Source organism: Tamandua tetradactyla, chromosome 25 (genome assembly GCF_023851605.1).
Source record: "Tamandua tetradactyla isolate mTamTet1 chromosome 25, mTamTet1.pri, whole genome shotgun sequence".
Lineage (NCBI taxonomy): Eukaryota > Metazoa > Chordata > Mammalia > Pilosa > Myrmecophagidae > Tamandua > Tamandua tetradactyla.
In genome coordinates this window covers 34,082,550-34,104,930 of record NC_135351.1, presented here as the reverse complement: position 1 = coordinate 34,104,930, position 22,381 = coordinate 34,082,550, and positions in this window count along the sequence as shown.

The following is a 22,381-nucleotide window of genomic DNA, read 5'->3' as shown; positions in this document are numbered from 1 at the left end:
ATTAAATATCTCTAACAGAGATCGAGGCTAGGGTAAATGTACAAGGGAAGTCTGAGCTTGCTGGAATGATTGAGATTGGTTCTAGAAAACTATGCAACTTTGGTTTTATGTTGCTGAGCCAAAAATTTCTTCGGTGTAAATCATGTAGCTGGACTAGATGACCTTTAAATCCCTTCAGACCTTAGATGATGTTATTCTATGATTCATCCTTATTGGCCCTATTGACTGTTCTGATTTCACTGGTCAGTTGCACCACCCTTATTTCACTCGAGTTATGTCCAGTTGGCCTAAGATTTAATCCCCAGAAACTGTAATCATAAATTTATCTTTTGATTTCCTTTGCTTAATTTGGAAAAGTTTTAGTAAATGAAAAATTCTATTTCCAAGGAATGAAGAACAATGGCAAATAACTTATTTAGTATGCACATACATAATTCTAATGACAAGGAACAAAAGAAGAATTGTCTTTTGGCCAACACATTGCATTTTTCCAATTCAGAGTCCTCTTTAGCTAGTAAATTTCAATGTTTTCTTCTTCTCAACATCACTTTTTTCAATAGTAAAAGACTTCCATTATATATAAAAAAATCTTTATCCAAGTGTACATTTGGAAAGAGCAAAATCTTCTCTACTTAGAAGGGATCTTATGTAATAAATCAGCATGCACAGATATTTTCAGAACTGCTAAGAGCAAGTTGTGACCTTGAACATATCATGTACTTTCCAGGACTTATGAAAAAATTTGGAGGCATATTTCTCACTGAACTGCAAATTTATGTTTATGCAATACAAAACAGCTAGCTGATCACCAGGCTGTGCACTTCTAAATGTTGATTTTCCAAATATAGAGTTGTTTGATATTGGGAAAGAAGAAGTTCAGACTTTATTTTAAAATTTCAAGGTTTATTATGAAGACGGAATCCAAATCTCTGAAGAGGATGAGAAATAGAATTTAAAGATTTTCTGAGAAGAGAGTTAAATTCCTATAAGTGAATCAGCAAACTCGGTAGTCGGCCTAAATTTTCTCAATATGATACTTGGTTTAGCCTCAAGCATATGCCAATCAACTGGCTACTAACTGGGCTTATTATATTTCCAATTGCCTTCCTGCCTTGCCCCCTTCCCTATCTAGCTTGAAATTCCCACCATTAGTGACATTACTGGGATCCGTGTATTATCTCTGGGAGGTCTTCATGAAATATCCCTGTGCAGCCTATCCCTGCCAACCCTCTCCCACTGAGGCAGGATGGATGAGTTTATTAGTGAGTACACGTTTTGTTTCTGAGAGTAGCCCATATGCTCCAATATCAGTAAGAAGAGAAAGATGCTATATCTAGCATCTCTCCTCCTGTCTCCACAAAACACAAAGCAAAACAAAACAGACAAAACAAAACACCAAGGCCGAGTGTTCCCAAAAACTGGAACAAGCTTAAAGACATCGACCACAAAGATATCATCAACACCAGGGCAGTGGGGATACCAAGGATATAAATCATCTCCTTTACGTTTTTACTATCTCCAGGGCAAGGGTGAGGGAGCCCCCAAATTATCATCTTTCTTCCCAATACGGGGAGTCCTGGTTTGGTACGTGGGAGAAAGAGGTCTGTGTTTTCTCTCTGACTGAGTCATCCATCCATGTTGTTCTCTCTGAACAGCATTGCTAGTTCCCACTCCGATGCAATGGCTGGCTTGTCATGTATGAATATATTATCCCTTTAAAAGAAAAAGGAGGGATACATTTGAAAGTCTGAGTCTAATATCTGGCAGCATCCTTCTAAATTAGCTCATTCTCTAAAATTAGGGGAGTTTATTTTCCCCCCATGAAATATGTTTTCTGAGAAATCAAATATACCAAATATTAGAGGGATTATGGATCTATGGGAACACATACTTTAGTTGGTAAAGTGGTAAAATCATTTGGGAAAAGCAAGTTGGTGCTCTCTCGTGAAGTAAATAAGCAGCCAGTCCATTCTTAGGTATTCACACTAGACCAGCTACAGCTTGCATAGCCTGCATTCACCAGGTGACACAGACAACAATCTTCAGAGTAGCTCCTTTAGGATTTCTTAAAAATAAGTAACAACCCAGATGCCAACAGGAGTAGAGAGTCTGGTCTAGTCATGCAAAGCACTATAGTATAAAACAGTGAAAATAAACTGCCTCTACTCCAAGAGCAGTGTGGATAGACCTTAGAAACATAATATGAGAAAGCAGACAAGTCCCTAAAAACTATTTATGGTAAAATACCTTTTTTTAAAGCTCATAAACTAAACACTATGTTATTTAAGCATACAGGCATTTCTGACAGAAACATTAAAAAGCTAGGGCATGTGTGGTGGTTTGGAATTGTAAGAACTACAGAAAATCAAATTCTTAAACTAATCTGTTCCTGGAGATATGAACTTACTGGAAGTAGGACCTTTTGATAAGGTTACTTCAGTTTAGGTGTGGCCCATGGTGGGTCTTGACCCTTTTTCTGGCGTTCTTTATAAGAGAATGAATTTCAGACAAAGAGAGGGAAAGTAATGGAAGCTAGAAACTGAAATCCACAATGCCCCAAAGAGAAAGGAGAGATAAGAAGATCCATCAACTGCCTTGTCATGTGACAGGGGGACAGGATGGCCAGTACCCAGTCTTCGTGAATTGACGATGCTTTGATTTGGACATTTTCACAGTCTCAACTGTAACTAATAAATTCCCATTGTTTAAAGCCAACCCATTTCATGGTATCTGCTTTAAGAAGTCTAGCAAACTAAAACAGCATGTTAATTATAAAACTTTTGATATTGGTTAACTTAGGGCAGGGTGAAGGAGTCAAAGGTATGGTCCTTTGAAGGCACTCCCAAGTGGAGGCTTATTATAATGTTGTAATTCTTGGAATGGGGAAAAGGGATCATTGGTGTTCATTATATCTTTGTGCTTTATTAATTACAGAAAAGTCACATATTCCTTGGTATGTGTCAGATATCATATTAAAGTTCATAGCAACATTATTCACAATAGTCAAAAGATAGAAGCAACCCAGATGTTCATCAACAGATGAATGGATAAACAAACGTGGTATAGCTGTACAATGGAATATTATTCAGACATAAAAAGGAATGAAGTTCCGGTATATGCTACAACATGGATGAACCTTGAAAACATTACTTTGAGTAAAATAAGCTAGACACATAAGGAAAAATATTGTATGATTTCTCTTGGATGAATTATCTAGAATAAGCAAATTCATAAGGACAGACAGTAGGGTAGATGTTACAAGGGCCTGGTGGGAAGGAAGAATAGGGAGTTACTGCATAGTGGATAAAGAATTTCTGTTTGAGATGAAAGGCTTGGTGTTGGACTGTGGCGATGGTAGTGCAACACTGTGAATGCAATTAATACCACTGATCTGTACAATAAAAAATAATTAAAACGTGAAATAGATATATATCAGCTTTCCAGGGCTGCTATGATGAATACCACAGACTGCTTGGCTTAAGCAACAGGCATTTATGGTCTCACAGTTCTGGAGGCTAAAAGTCCAAAGCCAAGGGGAAGGCAGGTCATTCTTCCCCCAAAGTCTGCAGAGTTCTACTGACAATCCAGAGCAATCTCTGCCTCTGTTCCACGAAGGTCAGTCTTCTTCTTTCTGTGCCTCAATTCTCCTGCTGCTGTGTCCGATTTCCTCTGCTCAGGAAGTCTCCATTCATATTGCCTTGAGGCCCACCCTGATTTAGTTTGGCCTCATTTTAAGAGGATCTTTGAAGATCCAGTTTATGAATGAGTTCACACCCCTAAGACCTAGAGTTAGGACTTGAACATATCTTTGTGATTGGGGGACATAGTTCAATCCACAACAATATATGTTGCCACAGTAAAAAAAATATATATATATATATTAAAGAACTAAAAGAAAAAGAAAAAACTTAAGGATTATCTTCTTTCTTTTCTTTCCATATATAATCAAGGAAAAAGAAATAAATAGCTGTGAGGCCCCGAGAAAATCCGATTCTTAGATAAATTGGGGTTGTGTGTCTCTTGAACCTCTTCCTGGCTTGCACACAATGCTTTCTTCACAGGGAGCATCCACGTGAAACCTCTCCATCAACCCCAAACATGAAGCTCACATCCAAAAGCACAAGGGAGGTTTTTCAGCTGCCATAAGCTGCCCCTAGAGAATCCACTCGGCTGTGTGCTTGTCGATTGTGTCATAGCTCAACTTGAGTCTCAACGAGATAAGGTCTTCAGGCAGAATATTCCCAGCTGCTGTGGTCCGACAGCAGCAGGCTCTTATCTGAGGACAGCAGGGCCATGCAGTATGCGGTGGTGGGGCAGTGGTGGGGGGCAGGAAGCATGTGGTCTCTGTACACAGTAGCAAGGCCCAATAGACAGCAATTAGCACTAAGAGAATGAAGATGAACGGGGCATATACATAACCTTCATAAAAATGTCACAGAGATGAAGACTTGCACACCACATGGCCCATGCCGGGGCTTTCTCAGGGATGGCCTTTTGTTTTACATGAGTCCAAGTGACAACTTTTTAAAAGTGAAGTCTTTCCACTGCTGTGTCTTCCCAGCCAGCCCTGTCTAAGGAAGTCAAGAGAGGAAGGTAATTTAAGCAATGTTGAATGCAAAGCAAAGTGCACAAGGCTCGACATTTTGTGGTTTCTCCTGCGCTGGGTTTCTGGGCCAGTTGATTCATCTGCTTCATGAGTTCATGGTTAATTAGGTGCCCTGCCTCTTTAATAGTTTCTGTTCATTTTAGTGTTGCTGTTCTAAACCTATGGCTAGTTCAGAAATTTCCTCACCCGTTTTCAAAAACTATACGTTGAAGTGCTAGGTGTTCTTTGTTCTTAGCAAAGACAGAAGATTACGCTGGATCATTTAAACAGAAAAGAAGTTATCAAAGGGTTTAGTGTTGTTTGAAATATCCTTGGATGGCTGGATAATTAGGTCCTGGAAAGAGGTTGGTACTAAGAAAAAGAGGGAACAAACCGCAGAGAGATTCCAGTTACAGCAATGGTCCATGACCAGCACAGCCACTGCTGATGACCATGCTATCACAGGCAGCTGGGTACATTTCAGGTCCCTGCATAGAAAACTGAGGGTAGAGCTACCAGCACCACAGCATGGATAAAAAATTGACCTTGTGTCTTTTGAGACATAGTTTCTGATTCGAAGTCAAAAAGCTGTTATTCAATTACATACGCTGTGTGCCAAAAATGTGCCTGACATGGTTCTAGGTGCTTAAAATATATTAGCAAAGGAAGCAAAGGTTTCTGCCCTCTTAGAAAGTATATTCTCATGGGAGTGGGAAGGGTGAGCCATTTGTCTATTATTATGTCTATTACTATACAAGAGATAGAGCAAATAAGTACATTATATTATATGGTAGAAGGTGATAAAGTGCTGCAAGAAAGAAGGAGAGCAGAGGGAAGAGGGTAAGGAGGGACAGGGGGCCTTTGTGGGTGGCATTTTAAAAATGAGGTGGTCAGGGAAGTCTCAAGAAAAAGGTGACATTGGAGAAAAGATTTGTAGGAGTCTGGCAATGGGCGATCTGGTAGTCATTGTGGAAAATATAATCCGACACATGGATGGTGAATGTCAGAGGGCACAGTGACAAAGCTTCCAGGGATTGGAAAGGGTGGGAGAGGGAGACAGAATAAGGACGTGTGGACCTTTACAGGTAATAAAATGCAAGATAGAAGGTGTTACCTGGGAGCCCATGGCTTTTTTGGTGATTGATACAAATAGGAATGAAGGGCTTAATGAGAGTATTCCTGGACTCAAGGCAGTAGAGAATGGGTGTCTTCAGCTTCCTGTCAGTGGAAATGAGGAAATTTGAAGGTAGTTGGGTTTTAGTCCTTAGGACCTATTGCAGGTCTTATTTTGGCCCCTGAAGTAGTGGTGAAAGGCCCAAGAAGACATAGCTGCAGACCTAGTGCACTTATTGGAGGAGAGGTAGGTTTATTCAAGGTGTTTGGGGTCTGCCTTGACATCTGTTATTGGAATTGGGATTTTGGAGAAGCTGAAGGTTAGTTATTCTCAGTGTATGGGCCTTCTCTTGACACTTGATAATGAGGTAGAATCATCTCCTGGCCACATCTAGGCCAGGTGCCTAAGCCTATTCACAAAATAAGCTGGTAAATAGAGTATCTGACCCATGTAGTTGGAAAATTCCCCAAACATGAGACAGCTATTCAGAAACTCAGCTGGACCACCACAAAAAAAGAGGGGGAGTGGTGTTCAATAATTTTTTAGCTCAGTCTTTTTTCTAAGGTAATGAACATGTAGTGTCCTTTAATATACATACTTCCCTTCCATCAATTTCTTTTCTTCTTAATTTATGTGTTGACAAATGCAGGCCATGTGACCTCTGGAGTTCCTACAGTTTGGACTGTGCTGCCTGCACACTCGTGGTGCAATTCAATATGTGCCTCTGTCCCCTGGATTTCTTGCAAATTAGCAGCTGATTCCAGAGCCTTGATTTGAATTAACTTCCATCTTCTTTTGCACAGGTGGTGATTAGCATGAGAAATCACATCATATCTAGCTCTATCTTTTTGTGAGTTATTAGCTACGTGCATAGATAACTTAATTCATTTGGGTTACAATTCCACAAAATTCAATTTTTTTAATTACACGGTTTATTTTTATTTACTAAGTTTTTAAACTTATTTCAAAATAAACTTTACTTTTTAGGACAGATTTATATTTTCAGAAAAATCAAGCACATGGTGCAGAGTTCCCATATGCCCTTTCCTGTCCCTGGCTCTCTTTCTCCTACTCACATCCAGTTTCCTCTATTATTAACACCTTATATTCATGTCTTAGTTTCTTTGGCTGCTGAAGCAAATACCATGAAATGGGTTGAGTTAAACAGTGGAAATTTATTTGTTTATGGTTTTGAGTTAGGAAAAAATCCAAATCAGGGCATCATCCAGGAAACACTTTCTCCCCAAGGACTACGGTGTTTGGGGGCTGGCTGCTGGCAATCCTCAGTCTTTGGTTTGTCACATGGCAAGGTACATGGTTGCAAGTCTTGGTCTCTCCCAGCTTCCCTTCATGTTCAGCTTCTGGATGCTCCCACTGTGGCTTTCCTTCTCTGTCGGAATTTCAATCTTCCTATAAAGAACTCTAGTAATGGGATTGAAACCCATCCTGACTGAGGTGGGCCACACCTTAACTGAAATGGCCTCATCAAAATGCCCTACTTAGAATGGGTTTACACCACCAGGAATGGATTAAATTTAAGAGCATGTTTTTCTGGGGTGCAAACATTTGACTTCAAACCACCACCACAATTAGTATGATGCATTTGTTACAATTAATGAACCCATATTGATATATCATTATTAACTAAAGTCCATACTTTATTCACATGTCCTTATTTTATACTAAATGTCTTTGTTCTGTTTCAGGATCCCTCCCAGGAGACCACATTCCATGTAGTGGTTGTGACAGTTTCCCAGACGTTCCTTGTTTTGATAATCTTGACAGCTTTGAGGAGTACTGGTCAGGTAGTTTGTAGAATGGCCTTGTATTGGGATTTGCCTCATGCTTTTCTCAGAATTAGGTTGTGGTTATGGGTTTGGGGGAAGAAGATCACAAAGTTAAAGTGCATCTTCATCAAATCATATCAAGGGTACATATTTTCAATGTGACATCATTGTTGATATTGACCTTGAACTCCTGGTTTCAGTTGTGTTTACCAGGCTCCTCATTGCAAGTTTACTCTCCCCAGTCCCTCCCCCCACTTCATATGTGGTGCTTTTTGGAAGGAAATCACTGTGCACAGCCCACACTGATGGAATGGGCAGATCTGTTCCACCTCCTTGAAGGCAGGGTATCTACGTGAATTTTTAAAACTTTTTGCACAGATTTGTTTCTTTCCTCACTTATTTATTTATTCAATCCTTTATTTAAAATCAGTATGGACTCACAGTTATTTATTTTATACTTTGTTATGATACTTTGCTACTTACTTATTTTGTTGCTCAAATTGATAAAGCCTTGGCTCTTGGGAGCTCTTTCATTGGATTCCTATGCCCCTTTGTCATACCACCAACATTGTGGGGTGGTTTTTTTTTTTTTTTTTTGAGCATTTCCCTTACTTATGGTATTACAAGATGTGCCAGGCTCACCTTATATATTCCCTAGAATCATCTATTCTATTACTACTGGGCTGCCTCAGCAGACAGAGTTGCACACAATCCCCTCCATAAATACACACATCTATATTTATTTCTATATTTATCTATCTGCACACATATTAAAATGCATGAGTTCAGACTGAACTTCTGATTCCAACACAACTCCAGAAGTTTCTTTTCAGATTTCTCCTTTTCCTTGTTATCCTCATTCTCCCACAGTGAGAAACCTGAATGTCACCATTTATACAGTGTATTCACCTACTTGATCAATCCTAGTTTATATGTATAATACTTAACAGTATTGCTAACTCATACCCCTGTGAGAAACTGATTTAATAACCTGAGTACAGTGCTTTTTTACAGTTCTCTTTTTTTGTCTTTTGCCCTATAGCAGCCAGTGAAAATTCTATCTTTCCAAACTTACTTAGGTGAGTTCTTTCTTCTCCAACCCCTTGGTGTGATGATTTTAATCATTTATAATATAATGTTGTTCACTAATTAATGTTGTACTCATTTTGGGTCTTCCCCACACCCTGATTGTTCTAAATGATTTATTTGGAGGATGTGTGAGAAACATTACTATGATTCTAAGAGTCAAACATGTAAAAAAGTTCAGTATGGAGGAGCACAGCTCTCTTCTCATCCCTCCTAACCTGTTTTCACTCCTTCCTCCTTTCCATACCTCTCCTACCCACCACCTTAGGCTTTAGCTTCTGCTATTTTATCTATCTTTTGCACAAATGAGCAAATACATGTGTATTTTCTTACATCCCCTCTTTTTTAACAAGAAAGATAGCATACTATAGATACTCTTTTGTACCTTGCTATTGCTTTTTTACTTATCAGTAAAACCTTGAAATCACTCCAGTCATTTCATAGAGGTCATCTTCATTTCTTTTTATTTTACAGCTTCATAGAGTTTTTATTCTTAGGATGCCCTGGAATTTATTCAATAACTCATTCTATGTTTGGACATTTAGTTTGTTTCCTATACTTTGTGGTTGCAACTAATTCTGCAACAAATGACATAATTTATACATAATTTCATACTTTAGAGCTGTAATTGCTGGGTCAAAAGATGAGTACATAAGTAGTTTTGTAGATCTGCCAAGTTTTTCCTTGTAACTTTTGCATTCCACCAGTGATATTTCAGTGTCCCTGTTTCCCTCTAACATCGTAACAGAATATGCTGTCCTTTTTTTTTTAACTTTGCCAATCTGATAGGTGAGAAATTGTATCTCAGTCTTGCTTTAATTTGCATTTCTCTAATTATGAGTGAGGCTGAACACTTTTTTTATGTTTGAGGGTCATTCTATTTTGTGAATCTTCTAATTGTATCTTTTCCTTATTTTTACTTTAGGTTTTGTCCTTCACATTTTAGTTCTTTATATGTTAGGAATGTTAACCCTTTTTCTGCGGTATATACACTGAATGCTTTTTCTACATTTGTCAATCATCTTTGACTTTGCTTATGGTGATATTTTTATCACACAATTAAAAAATTATGTAGCCAATTTACCAGTCTTTTATAGCTTCTGAATTTTGACTCATATTAAGAAAGCCTTCCCTTATCCTAATCACCCCAGTTTTCATCTAGGACTTAAATGGTTTCATTATTTTACATTTAGGAATCTAAATCCATTTGGAGTTTATTCTTATGTATGGATCTCATTTTATCTTTTTTTCCAAGTGGCTATCCAGTTGTCCATCTTTTTTTTTTTTTAACTTTTTTATTAATTAAAAAAATTACAAACAAAACATTTAGAAATCATTCCATTCTACATATATAAGTAATTCTTAATGTCATCACATAGTTGCATATTCATCATTTCTTAGTACATTTGCACCGATTTAGTAAAAGAAATAAAAAGACAACAGAAAAAGAAATAAAATGATAATAGAGAAAAAAACTATACGTACCATACCCCTTACCCCTCGCTTTCATTTACCACTATTTCAAACTGAATTTATTTTAACATTTGTTCCCCCTAGTATTTATTTTTATTCCATATGTTCTACTCTTCTGTTGATATAGTAGCTAAAAGGAGCATCAGACATAAGGTTTTCACATTCACAGAGTCTCATTGTGAAAGCTATATCATTGTTCAATCATCATCAAGAAACATGGCTACTGGGGGGCGGGCCGCGGTGGCTCAGCGGGCAAAGTGCTTGCCTGCCATGCCGGAGGACCTCGGTTCGATTCCCGGCCCCAGCCCATGTAAAAAAAAAACAAACGAACAAACAAAATACAATAAAACAAGAAAATGTTTAAAGATGTTTCCCTTTCTTCCTCCCTTCCTTCCTTCCATCCTTCCTTCCTTCTCTCTGTCTTTCCTTCCCTTCCTCCCTCTAAAAAAAAAAAAAAAAAAAACATGGCTACTGGAACACAGCTCTACATTTTCAGGCAGTTCCCTCCAGCCTCTCCACTACATCTTGAACAACAAGGTGATATCTACTTAATGCGTAAGAATAACCTCCAGGATAACCTCTCGACTCTGTTTGGAATCTCTCAGCCATTGACACTTTGTCTCATTTTACTCTTTCCCCTTTTGGTCGAGAAGGTTCTCTCAGTCTCTTGATATTAATTCTCAGCTCATTGTAGGGTTTTTCTCAGTCCTTTGATGCTGAGTCTCAGCTCATTCCAGGATCTTTGTCCCACGTTGCCAGGAAGTTCCACACCCCTGGGAGTCATGTCCCACACAGAGAGGGGGAGGGTGGTGAGACTGCTCATCATATTGGCTGGAGAGAGAGGCCACATCTGAGCAACAAAAGAGGCTCTCTTGGGGGTGACTCTTAGGCCTAAATTTTAAGTAGACTTGACCTATCTTTTGTGGGGTTAAGTTTCATGTGAACAAACCCCAAGACTGGGGGCTCAGCCTATAGCTTTGGTTGTCCACACTGCTTGTGAGAATATCAAGAATTCAACTTGGGGAAGTTGAATTTCTCCCCACTCTCACCATTCCCTGAAGGGGGCTTGTAAATACTTTTCCAGTCACTGATCAAATCATTCTGGGATTCATCAGGGGATCACTCTGGACAAACCAACAAAATCTCATGTGCTACCTGAGATTCCAAGTACTTATGACATTCAATCAAACTATCTACATGAGTTATATTAGGAACTGCTCCAGTCAAAATATAAATTTTGTAAAAAATGAACATTTTTTGCTTTAGTCTCACACATAAGGTGAAATTTTAAAGTATTAGTTATCATCTATTTTCAGCACCCTGCAATAATGACAATCCTTTGTTCTTCCTCATGCAAAAACATTTTTAAAATTTGTACATTGTACATTTCACTATTGTTATACACTCTAGGCATTCCTAGATTATACCATCTCGATCTTTAACATCTATCTTTCTTTCTGATTTCATTTATGTCCCCAGCCCTCCTCCCTCTATCATTCTCACATGTAGCTTCATTCATTGTTTTAAGATAATTACATTACAGTTAGGTAGTATTGTGCTGTCCATTTCTGAGTTTTTGTTTCCAGTCCTGTTGCACAGTCCGTATCCCTTCAGCTCCAATTACTCACTATCTTACCCTATTTCTATCTCCTGATGGTCTCTGTTACCAACAAAATATTCCAAGTTTATTCACTAATGTTGGTTCATATCAGTGAGACCATACTGTATTTGTCCTTCAGTTTTTGGCTAGTGTCACTCAGCATAATGTTCTCAAGGTCCATCCATGTTGTTACATACTTCAAAAGTTTATTCTGTCTTAAAGCTGCATAATATTCCATCGTATGTATATACCACAGTTTGTTTAGCCACTCGTCTGTTGATGGACATTTTGGCTGTTTCCATCTCTTTGCATTTGTAAATAATGCTGCTATAAACATTGGTGTGCAAATGTCCATTTGTGTCTTTGCCCTTATATCCTTTGAGTAGATACCTAGCAATGCTATTGCCGGGTCATATGGCAATTCTATATTCAGCTTTTGAAGAACCGCCAAACTGCTTTCCACAGTGGTTGCACCACTTGACATTCCCACCAGCAGTGAATAAGTGTGCCTCTTTCTCCACATCCTCTCCAGCACTTGTCATTTTCTGTTTTGTTGATAATGGCCATTCTGGTGGGTGTGAGATGATATCTCATTGTGGTTTTGATTTGCATTTCTCTAATGGCCAGGGACATTGAGCAGCTCTTCATGTGCCTTTTGGCCATTTGTATTTCCTCTTCTGAGAGGTGTCTGTTCAAGTCTTTTTCCCATTTTGTAATTGGGTTGGCTGTCTTTTTGTTGTTGAGTTGAACAATCTCTTTATAAATTCCGGATACTAGACCTTTATCTGATATGTCGTTTCCAAATATTGTCTCCCATTGTGTAGGCTGTCTTTTTACTTTCTTGATGAAGTTCTTTGAAGTACAAAAGTGTTTAATTTTGAGGAGCTCCCATTTCTTTCTTTCTTTCTTCAGTGCTCTTGCTTTAGGTGTAAGGTCCATAAAACAGCCTCCAATTATAAGATTCATAAGATATCTCCCTACATTTTCTTCTAACTGTTTTATGGTCTTAGACCTAATGTTTAGATCTTTGATCCATTTTGAGTTAACTTTTGTATAGGGTGTGAGATACGGGTTCTCTTTCATTCTTTTGCATATGGATATTCAGTTCTCTAGGCACCATTTATTGAAGAGACTGTCTGTCCCAGGTGAGTTGGCTTGACTGCCTTATCAAAGATCAAATGTCCATAGATGAGAGGGTCTATATCTGAGCACTCTATTCGATTCCATTGGTCGATATATCTATCTTTATGCCAGTACCATGCTGTTTTGACCACTGTGGCTTCATAATATGCCTTAAAGTCAGGCAGCGTGAGACCTCCAGCTTCGTTTTTTTTCCTCAAGATACTTTTAGCAATTCGGGGCACCCTGCCCTTTCAGATAAATTTGCTTATTGGTTTTTCTATTTCTGAAAAGTAAGTTGTTGGGATTTTGACTGGTATTGCGTTGAATCTGTAAATCAATTTAGGTAGAATTGACATCTTAACTATATTTAGTCTTCCAATCCATGAACATGGTATGCCCTTCCATCTGTTTAGGTCTTCTGTGTTTTCTTTTAAGAGTTTTTTGTAGTTTTCTTTGTATAGGTCTTTTGTCTCTTTAGTTAAATTTATTCCTAAGTATTTTATTCTTTTAGTTGCAATTGTAAATGGAATTCATTTCTTGATTTCCCCCTCAGCTTGTTCATTGCTAGTGTATAGAAACACTACAGTTTTTTGAATGTTGATCTTGTAACCTGCCACTTTGCTGTACTCGTTTATTAGCTCTAGTAGTTTTGCTGTGGATTTTTTAGGGTTTTCGACGTATAGTATATGATCTGCAAACAGTGATAGTTTTACTTCTTCCTTTCCAATTTCGATACCCTGTATTTCTTTCTCTTGTCTAATTGCTCTGACTAGAACTTCCAACACGATGTTGAATAACAGTGTGATAGTGGACATCCTTGTCTTTTTCCTGATCTTAGGGGGAAAGTTTTCAATTTTTCCCATTGAGGATGATATTAGCTGTGGGTTTTTCATATATTCCCTCTATCATTTTAAGGAGGTTCCCTTGTATTCTTATCCTTTGAAGTGCTTTCAACAGGAAAGGATGTTGAATCTTGTCAAATGCCTTCTCTGCATCAATTGAGATGATCATGTGATTTTTCTGCTTTGATTTATTGATATGGTGGATCACATTAATTGATTTTCTTATGTTGAACCATCCTTGCATACCTGGGATGAATCCTACTTGGTCATGATGTATAATTCTTTTAATGTGTTGCTGGATTCTATTTACTAGAATTTTGTTGAGGATATTTGCATCTATATTCATTAGAGAGATTGGTCTGTAGTTTTCTTTTTTTGTAATATCTTTGCCTGGTTTTGGTATGAGGGTGATGTTGGCTTCATAGAATGAATTAGGTAGCTTTCCCTCCACTTCAATTTTTTTGAAGAGTGAGCAGGGTTGGTACTAATTCTTTCTGGATGTTTGGTAGAATTCGCATGTGAAGCCATCTGGTCCTGGACTTTTCTTTTTGGGAAGCTTTTCAATGACTGATTCAGTTTCTTTGCTTGTGATTGGTTTGTTGAGGTTATCTATTTCTTCTTGAGTCAAAGTTGATTGTTCATGCCTTTCTAGGAACTTGTCCATTTCATCTACATTGTTGTATTTGTTAGCATAAAGTTGTTCATAGTATCCTGTTATTACCTCCTTTATTTCTGTGTAGTCAGTGGCTATGTCTCCTCTTCCATTTCTGATCTTATTTATTTGTGTCCTCTCTCTTCTTCTTTTTGTCAATCTTGCTAAGGGCCCATCAATCTTATTGATTTTCTCATAGAACCAACTTCTGGTCTTATTGATTTTCTCAATTGTTTTCATGTTCTCAATTTCATTTATATCCGCTCTAATCTTTGTTATTTCTTTCCTTTTGCTTTCTTTGGGGTTAGTTTGCTGTTCTTTCTCCAGTTCTTCTAAGTGGACAGTTAATTCCTGTATTTTTTCCCTTTATTCTTTTTTGATATAGGCATTTAGGGCAATAAATTTCCCTCTTAGCACTGCCTTTGCTGCATCCTATAGGTTTTGATATGTTGTGTTTTCATTTTCATTCACCTCCAGATATTTACTAATTTCTCTTGCAATTTCTTCTTTGACCCACTCGTTGTTTAAGGGTGTGTTGTTGAGCCTCCACGTATTTGTGAATTTTCTGGCACTCTGCCTGTTATTGATTTCCAATTTCATTCCTTTATGATCTGAGAAAGTGTTGTGTATGATTTCAATCTTTTTAAATTTGTTGAGACTTGCTTTGTGACCCAGCATATGGTCTATCTTTGAGAATGATCCATGAGCACTTGAGAAAAAAGGTGTATCCTGTTGTTGTGGGGTGTTTATGTTCTATAAATGTCTGTTAGGTCTAGCTCATTTATTGTAATATTCAAATTCTCTGTTTCTTTATTGATCCTCTGTCTAGATGTTCTGTCCATTGATGCGAGGTGGGAATTGAAGTCTCCAACTATTATGGTAGATGTGTCTATTTCCCTTTTCAGTATTTGCAGTGTATTCCTCATGTATTTTGGGACATTCTGACTCGGTGCATAAATATTTATGATTGTTATGTCTTCTTGTTGAATTGTTCCTTTTTTTAGTAGATAGTATCCTTCTTTGTCTCTTTTAACTGTTTTACATTTGAAGTCTAATTTGTTGGATATTAGTATAGCTACTCCTGCTCTTTTCTGGTTGTTATTTGCATGAAATATCTCTTCCCAACCTTTCACTTTCAACCTATGTTTATCTTTGGGTCTAAGATGTGTTTCCTGTAGACAGCATATAGAAGGATCCTGTTTTTTAATCCATTCTGCCAGTCTATGTCTTTTGATTGGGGAATTCAGTCCATTAACATTTAGTGTTATTACTGTTTGGGTAGTACTTTCCTCTACCATTTTGCCTTTTGTATTTTATATATCATATCTAATTTTCCTTCTTTCTACACTCTTCTCCACACCTCTCTCTTCTGTCTTTTCGTATCTGTCTCTAGTGCTCCCTTTAGTATTTCTTGCAGAGCTGGTCTCTTGGTCAAAAATTCTCTCAGTGACTTTTTGTCTGAAAATCTTTTAATTTCTCCCTCATTTTTGAAGGACAATTTTGCTGGATATAGAATTCTTGGTTGGCAGTTTTTCTCTTTTAGTAATTTAAATATATCATTCCACTGTCTTCTTGCCTCCATGGTTTCTGCTGAGAAATCTACACATAGTCTTATTGGGTTTCCCTTGTATGTGATGGATTACTTTTCTCTTGCTGCTTTCAAGATCCTCTCTTTCTCTTTGGCCTTTGACATTCTAACTAGTAAGTGTGTTGGAGAATGTCTATTTGGATCTATTCTCCTTGGGGTGCGCTGCACTTCTTGGATCTGTAATTTTAGGTCTTTCATAAGAGTTGGGAATTTTTCAGTGATAATTTCTTCCATTAGTTTTTCTCCTCCTTTTCCCTTCTCTTCTCCTTCCAGGACACCCACAACACGTATATTTGTGCGCTTCATATTATCATTCAATTCTCTGAGCCCCTGCTCATATTTTTCCATTCTTTTCCCTATAGTTTCTGTTTATTTTTGGATTTCAGATATTCCATCCTCCAGTTCACTAATTCTAACCTCTGTCTCTTGAAATCTACCATTGTAGGTTTCCATTGTTTTTTTCATCTCTTCTACTGTATCTTTCATTCCCATAAGTTCTGTGATTTGTTTTTTCAGGCTTTCCATTTCTTCTTTTTGTTCATTCCTTGCCTTCTTCATGTCCTCCCTCAATTCATTGATTTGGTTTTTGATGAGGTTTTCCATTTCTGTTCGTATATTCAGAATTAGTTGTCTCAGCTCCTGTATCTCATTTGAACTATTGGTTTGTTCCTTTGACTGGGCCATATCTTCAATTTTCCTGGTGTGATTTGTTATTTTTTGATGGTGTCTGGACATTTAATTACCTTAATTAGTTTATTCTGGAGATTGCTTTCACTTATCTTACCTAGGGTTTTCTTGCTAGATGAGTTTATTGTCTATCTGTTCATTGACCTTCAGTTCAGCTTTTTTCTGGGCCTCTAACTTAAGTTTTGTTTAACACAGGGTAATTTTTCAGTTCTTGTTTTCTTGTTTCTTGTCCTGCTTGTAAGGTGCCTTTTTCCTCCCCACCCTTAGGAGGGTCTACATAGGTATTACAGACTCCAGCCTGGTTTTCCTGGACTAAGCTGGCCTCCTTTCGGGGGGAAGGAATCACCTGCATCAGTTTTCCCTGAGGGTGAGACCCAGCAGGTTGAAAGACTTTCCTGTGAAGTCTCTGGGCTCTGTTTTTCTTATCCTGCCCAGTATGTGGCGCTTGTCTGTCTGCGGGTCCCACCAGCAAAAGATATTGTGGCTTCTTTAACTTTGGAAGGCTCTCTCTGCTGGGGACGTGGTGGAGACAGAGGAAAGGTTGTAGGCTGGTTTTAATGGCTTCAAGTTGCGAAGCCCTGGGGTCTGAATTCCTTGAGAGAGGGATTCCACCTGAATTGCGTTTCACCCCTCCCATGGGGAAGATTCAGGTGGGAGACAGCCCTGAAAGCAGCCTGTTTCTGCATATGCTTGGGGCCATTGCAGCCTGTGTAACCCCGCTGCTGAATCCAGAGGCAGCCAAGCCTCCATAGAGACAGCCACAGAAGGCTCTGTTTCATCCCCTTTCCTCTTTTTCGGTTAGCCCAATAGGCGACTTCCGCCTTGACCAGTTTCACCTGAGCTGGGGGCCTATTTTTAGTAGTCAGAGTTTGTTTATTAATGCCACTATTGGTGTTTGGTTGGACTCAGTCTCTGCTACTATTAGAGTTTCTTTCCTTTCCCTCCGGGAAACTGCCTGTGGGGTGGGGCGCCGGGTGTCGGCCGCCGCGGCTTGTGGAGCTGCACGCAGCTTGGGGAACTCACTGTTCCGGAGCCTCGCAGCCGGTCTAGCTGGTCCAGACTGGTGTACGCTGTGTGTCCGGTCACTGTCGTGGCTCCGGGAGCTGTTCTGTACTGTTTCTGGTTATTTAGTAGTTGCTCTGGAGGACAAACTAAAATGCGTGCACATTACTAAGCCACCATCTTGGCCCCTCCCAGTTGTCCATCTTAATTCCAGTGACTTGGGTGCCTCATTCATCATAACTAAATTTCCAGTTATATTTGACTTTATTTCTAAACACAATTCCACTTATTACTTTGTACATTCCTACACAATAACACAGGGCTTTAGTTGTACAGACCTTCAGTATGCTTTAGTGTCAGGGAGGGTTCCTCATAGTTGTTCTTTCTTCAGTGTCCTCTTCACAACCCTTGCATGTCTACTTTCCCATTTAAACTTTAGAATTGACATGCCTAACTCCATAAATTAGCTTGTTGGTATTTTGTTGGTGATTTCATTGGATTTATAAATTAACTAAGGGAGAACCGTCATTATAACATTGGGTTATCACATCTAAGTGCAGAAGTCTTCTTTCCTATTTGTTCAAGACACTTTTGTGCTTTTCCTCGTAAAGGTCATGTGCATTTCTTTTAAGTTATTCCTAAACAGTTAATCTCTCTTGTTATTATCATAAATAGAGTTTTTGCTACCTTTATATCTTCTAATTATTTATGTTTGTGTATGTTGAGGCTATTTATTTTTGTATGTTAATTTTATATCCTGCTACCTTACTAATTTTTTTGAGTCATTTACATTGTTGATTCTGTGGGCTTTTCAGATACGCTACATACAAATGGAGAGAGTTTTGTTTGTTCTTTACCAATTCTTGTGCTTTTTATTGAGTTCACTTGCTTTGGCAAATATCTCTAGTATAATGTTGAACAGTAGATGAGACAGTCTCATACTGTCTACTTTGTGGAAATGCCTTTAGTGTTCCACCATTAAGTAAGATACTAGCTTTAGAAATAAGGTAAATATATTTTATCATTATAAGCAATCATGTCTTGATTCTTGTTTCCTGGAGTCTTTAGTCATGAATGAGTGTTACATTTTGTTAAAGATTTTTTGAGCATCCATGGAAATAATCATAAAAATTTCCCCTGAGATCTATAGTATGGTTATTATACTGATGAATTTCCTAATATGAACAAATCTTGCATCCCTGGAACAAATCCCACTTGGTAATGAAATATTATTTTCTGAATGTGTGATTGTGTTCAGTTAGTTACTGCTTTATTTAGTATTTTTGCATCAAGACATTCAATGTCTTGAATGACATTGATCTGTACTTTCTTTCTATTGTTTTTTCCTGATTCAAGTATCTGTATTATAATGGCTTAATAAAAGGAGTTAGGGAGATTTTCTTTAAGAATATCATGCAGCATTTCCTGGTCGTTGGAAGTTTAGTAGAATTCCCCTTTAAAATCATCTGGGTCTGAAACTTATTTTGTGGGGTAGTTCCTTGATAACTTCCTCTATGTCTCTTCTGGAAATTGGTTTGTTTAAGTTCTTAAAATCAAATTGAATCAATATGGGTAATCAGAATTTCCCCAGGAAATCGTTTAAGAGATTGGAGGACTTCAGACTGTAATAGAGAATGTGATAAAGCATTTCAACTCTGTTTGTAAATGAAAAGGCTGGGAGAAATATGTGATGACCTATGTACCTTTGGAAATGAGTGAAGTTTGTAAAATCAAAGGGAAAAAATGTGTATAACCCTGTACTCTTATTCATAACGTTGTATCTCATAGGGACATGTGTTAAGAATTCTGATACTGCTGAACATGGATCCTGGAAATGGCAATCATATAAATGGTGTGTGGATGATAAGATCAAGATTTCTCATTGTTGAAGTGGAAATCCAAAGAAAAACAAGCAAAGGCAGCTAGAATAATATAGTTTGGAATCAAGCTGGAGACATCAGTATGAACTCACATTTAGCTTAATATAGACACAGATGATTTTATATAATGCATTCAAAGATATGTACATACAACAAATAATACACACCCATATATTCCCTTGCTTTGTTCGTAAGAGAGCTTAAAAGCAATGACATATCAGTAACACCTTGGTTTCTAAACACCATTCTTCAATAAAATGATCCAGGGGTCCTGGGAAAAGTGATTGATTCTAGGACTGGAGAAGCCAAAATACAAGATAAACCTGATACTAGAAAATGAAAGAAGGACTGGAAAAGGATGGGGCATGTCAGAAGGCCACAAGAAGGGGTGTCCAAAGGCCAGAGCTGGTACAATCTGAGCAAAAAACTAAACAATGATTATGATAGATTATAACCTGTAGAATAAACTAACTATCCATAAGTCCAGATTGATATCAATAAATAGATGAATTAATAAATACATGGAGGAGAAGAGACAGAGAAATAGGTGCTCCTTAGAGAATAATTCCAATTAAAAATGTAGAAGACAGGAGGGAAATACAAGCTCAGTATTAGGCAAATGTCATAGTAATAATTATTGCAGGCAAGATGCACCAAAGGACCAATAGGGAAAGTTTGAGGGAAAGTAGAATGTCCCAAAGTACTTTCCCAAGATATTTATCAATTAGAAAGTGAAAATAGAGCTATAAGGTAGCACTTGTGGGGATTCTCCACCAGGGTTAACATCACCATAAGACTAATTGACATTATACAAACTCTATTTGTATTATGGATTTATCAAAACATCATTTCTGGGCAGTGCAACAGTGGCTCAGTGGCAGAATTCTCACCTGTCATGCCAGAGACCTGGGTTTGACTCCCGATGCCTGCCCACGCAAAAGAACAAACAAACAAACAAACAAAAAAAACCACGAAAAAACACCCCATAATTTCTGTTGCATTCTTGCCCAAAATGCATAAGGCCAGTCTAAATATGAGAAAACATCAGACTAACCAAACAGAGAGATAATCTACAAACTAACTCAATAGTCATCAAAATTGTCAAGGCATTCGAGATAAGGAAAAACTCCCTAGTTGATAAGAGACTAAGGAAATACAATGAAATGCAATGTGGGATCCAGGACTAGTCTGAAATGCACACAAAAAAAGGGCAATAGAGGAAAATGTTAAAATTAAAATGAGGCTTGTAGTTTAGCTGATAGTATTGTACCAATGCTAATTCCTTGGAGTTGATATTTGTAATATCATTACGTTAACTTAAGGAGGAGTTGGAAGAAGGCTGTACATAAATTCCCTATAGTGTCTTTGCAAAAAAGAAGTTGAAAGTAAAAGAAAACAGGTAATGAGAAGACATGCCACAGTGTGGGACAAAATAATGGCAATGCTTATAAAGATCAAAAGACTCATATCCAGAATAAACTAAAAATATATTAGAAAAAGAGAGACAACCAATTGAAAAATAGACTCTCTAAAAAAAGATAATGTAAAGGTGCTCAATGACATGAGCCATCAAATGCAAATTAGTATTGTGATGAATAGCTAATATTAAAAAGATTGTCAGGATCAAGTATGGGTCAAGATACAGAGCAATCAAAACTCACATACTGCTGGCAAGAATATTAACAGGTGCAACCATAAAAAACTATTTGTCATTGTCTACTGGTATTTAACATGTGCATATCCTCTGATATAGAAATTCTACTTCCAGGCATCTGCTTGTATTCATTTTCTAGGACTGCTGTAACAAAATATCATAAACAAGGTTGTTAAACAACAGCAATATATTGTCTAACAGTTTTGGAAGGTAAAAGTCTGAAATCATAGTGTTAGCAAACCTATGGTCCCTCTGAAACCTAGAGAGGAGAATAATCCTTTCCTCTGCCCAACTTTTAGTATTTGACAGCAATTCTTGGCATTGCTTGGCTTGTAGATGTATCACTCCAGTCTTTAACTTTTTGTCCCAGCCTTCTTTCTTGTCTCCATCTTCACATAGAAATCTCAATCTTTACATGCCCATTTCTTTCCCTCCCTTATGAGGATACCAGTCATATTGGGTTAAGGGCTTCCTTGCTCCAGTATGACTTCATTTTAACTTAACTAATTTCATCTGCAATGACCCTATTTCCACACAAGTTCACGTTCACAGGCATCGGAAGATTTCTAAATATCTTCTTTGGGAGACAAAATTCAACCCATAACAACACCCGTCAGATATGGGCACCAAAAGTTATGCCGTAGTCAAAATCGAGCATTTACTTAAATGCCCATTAATAGTAGAATGGATAAAGTGTGGTAATTATGCAATGGGGTACTATATAGCAATGAAAATTAATGAGCTACTGACATGCACAACAGCACAAACAAATCTCGCATAAAATTGAGCAAGAGAATCTACACACACGAGTATATGTTATTTTGTCATTCATATGGAAGTCACAGGCAGGCAAAATGAATCTATGATTTTAAACTCAGGTAGTAATTATGTTTGGAGAAGAGGGCAGGGGTGATTGGGATGTACAAAACAGGAATTTTGTAATGCTGGTCACACACTATTTCTTGATCTGAGTGGTTTCAGTGGTCTGTTCATTTTGTAATAATTTATCGCGTGTATTCTTAGCCTTTTGACACTTTGATGTATGTATGGTAGATTTCAATAAAACATCTGTTTTTTTTAAATTCTACTTTAACAGAAAAAACCTGTTAGCTATCCACAAAAAGAGGCAAGATGATACCAGATATTAGCTGGAATCATTCTTTCCTTGGCACCCCATCCCCATTTTTTGTGTGTAGTGAATTAATAAACATTCTTTTCCAGCAACACACTTCTGTCTCTTATTACCTATTTATGACATATTCTTTATCTCTTTTATTTTCTTTCTTTTTTGCTGTTTTCTTCTATATGC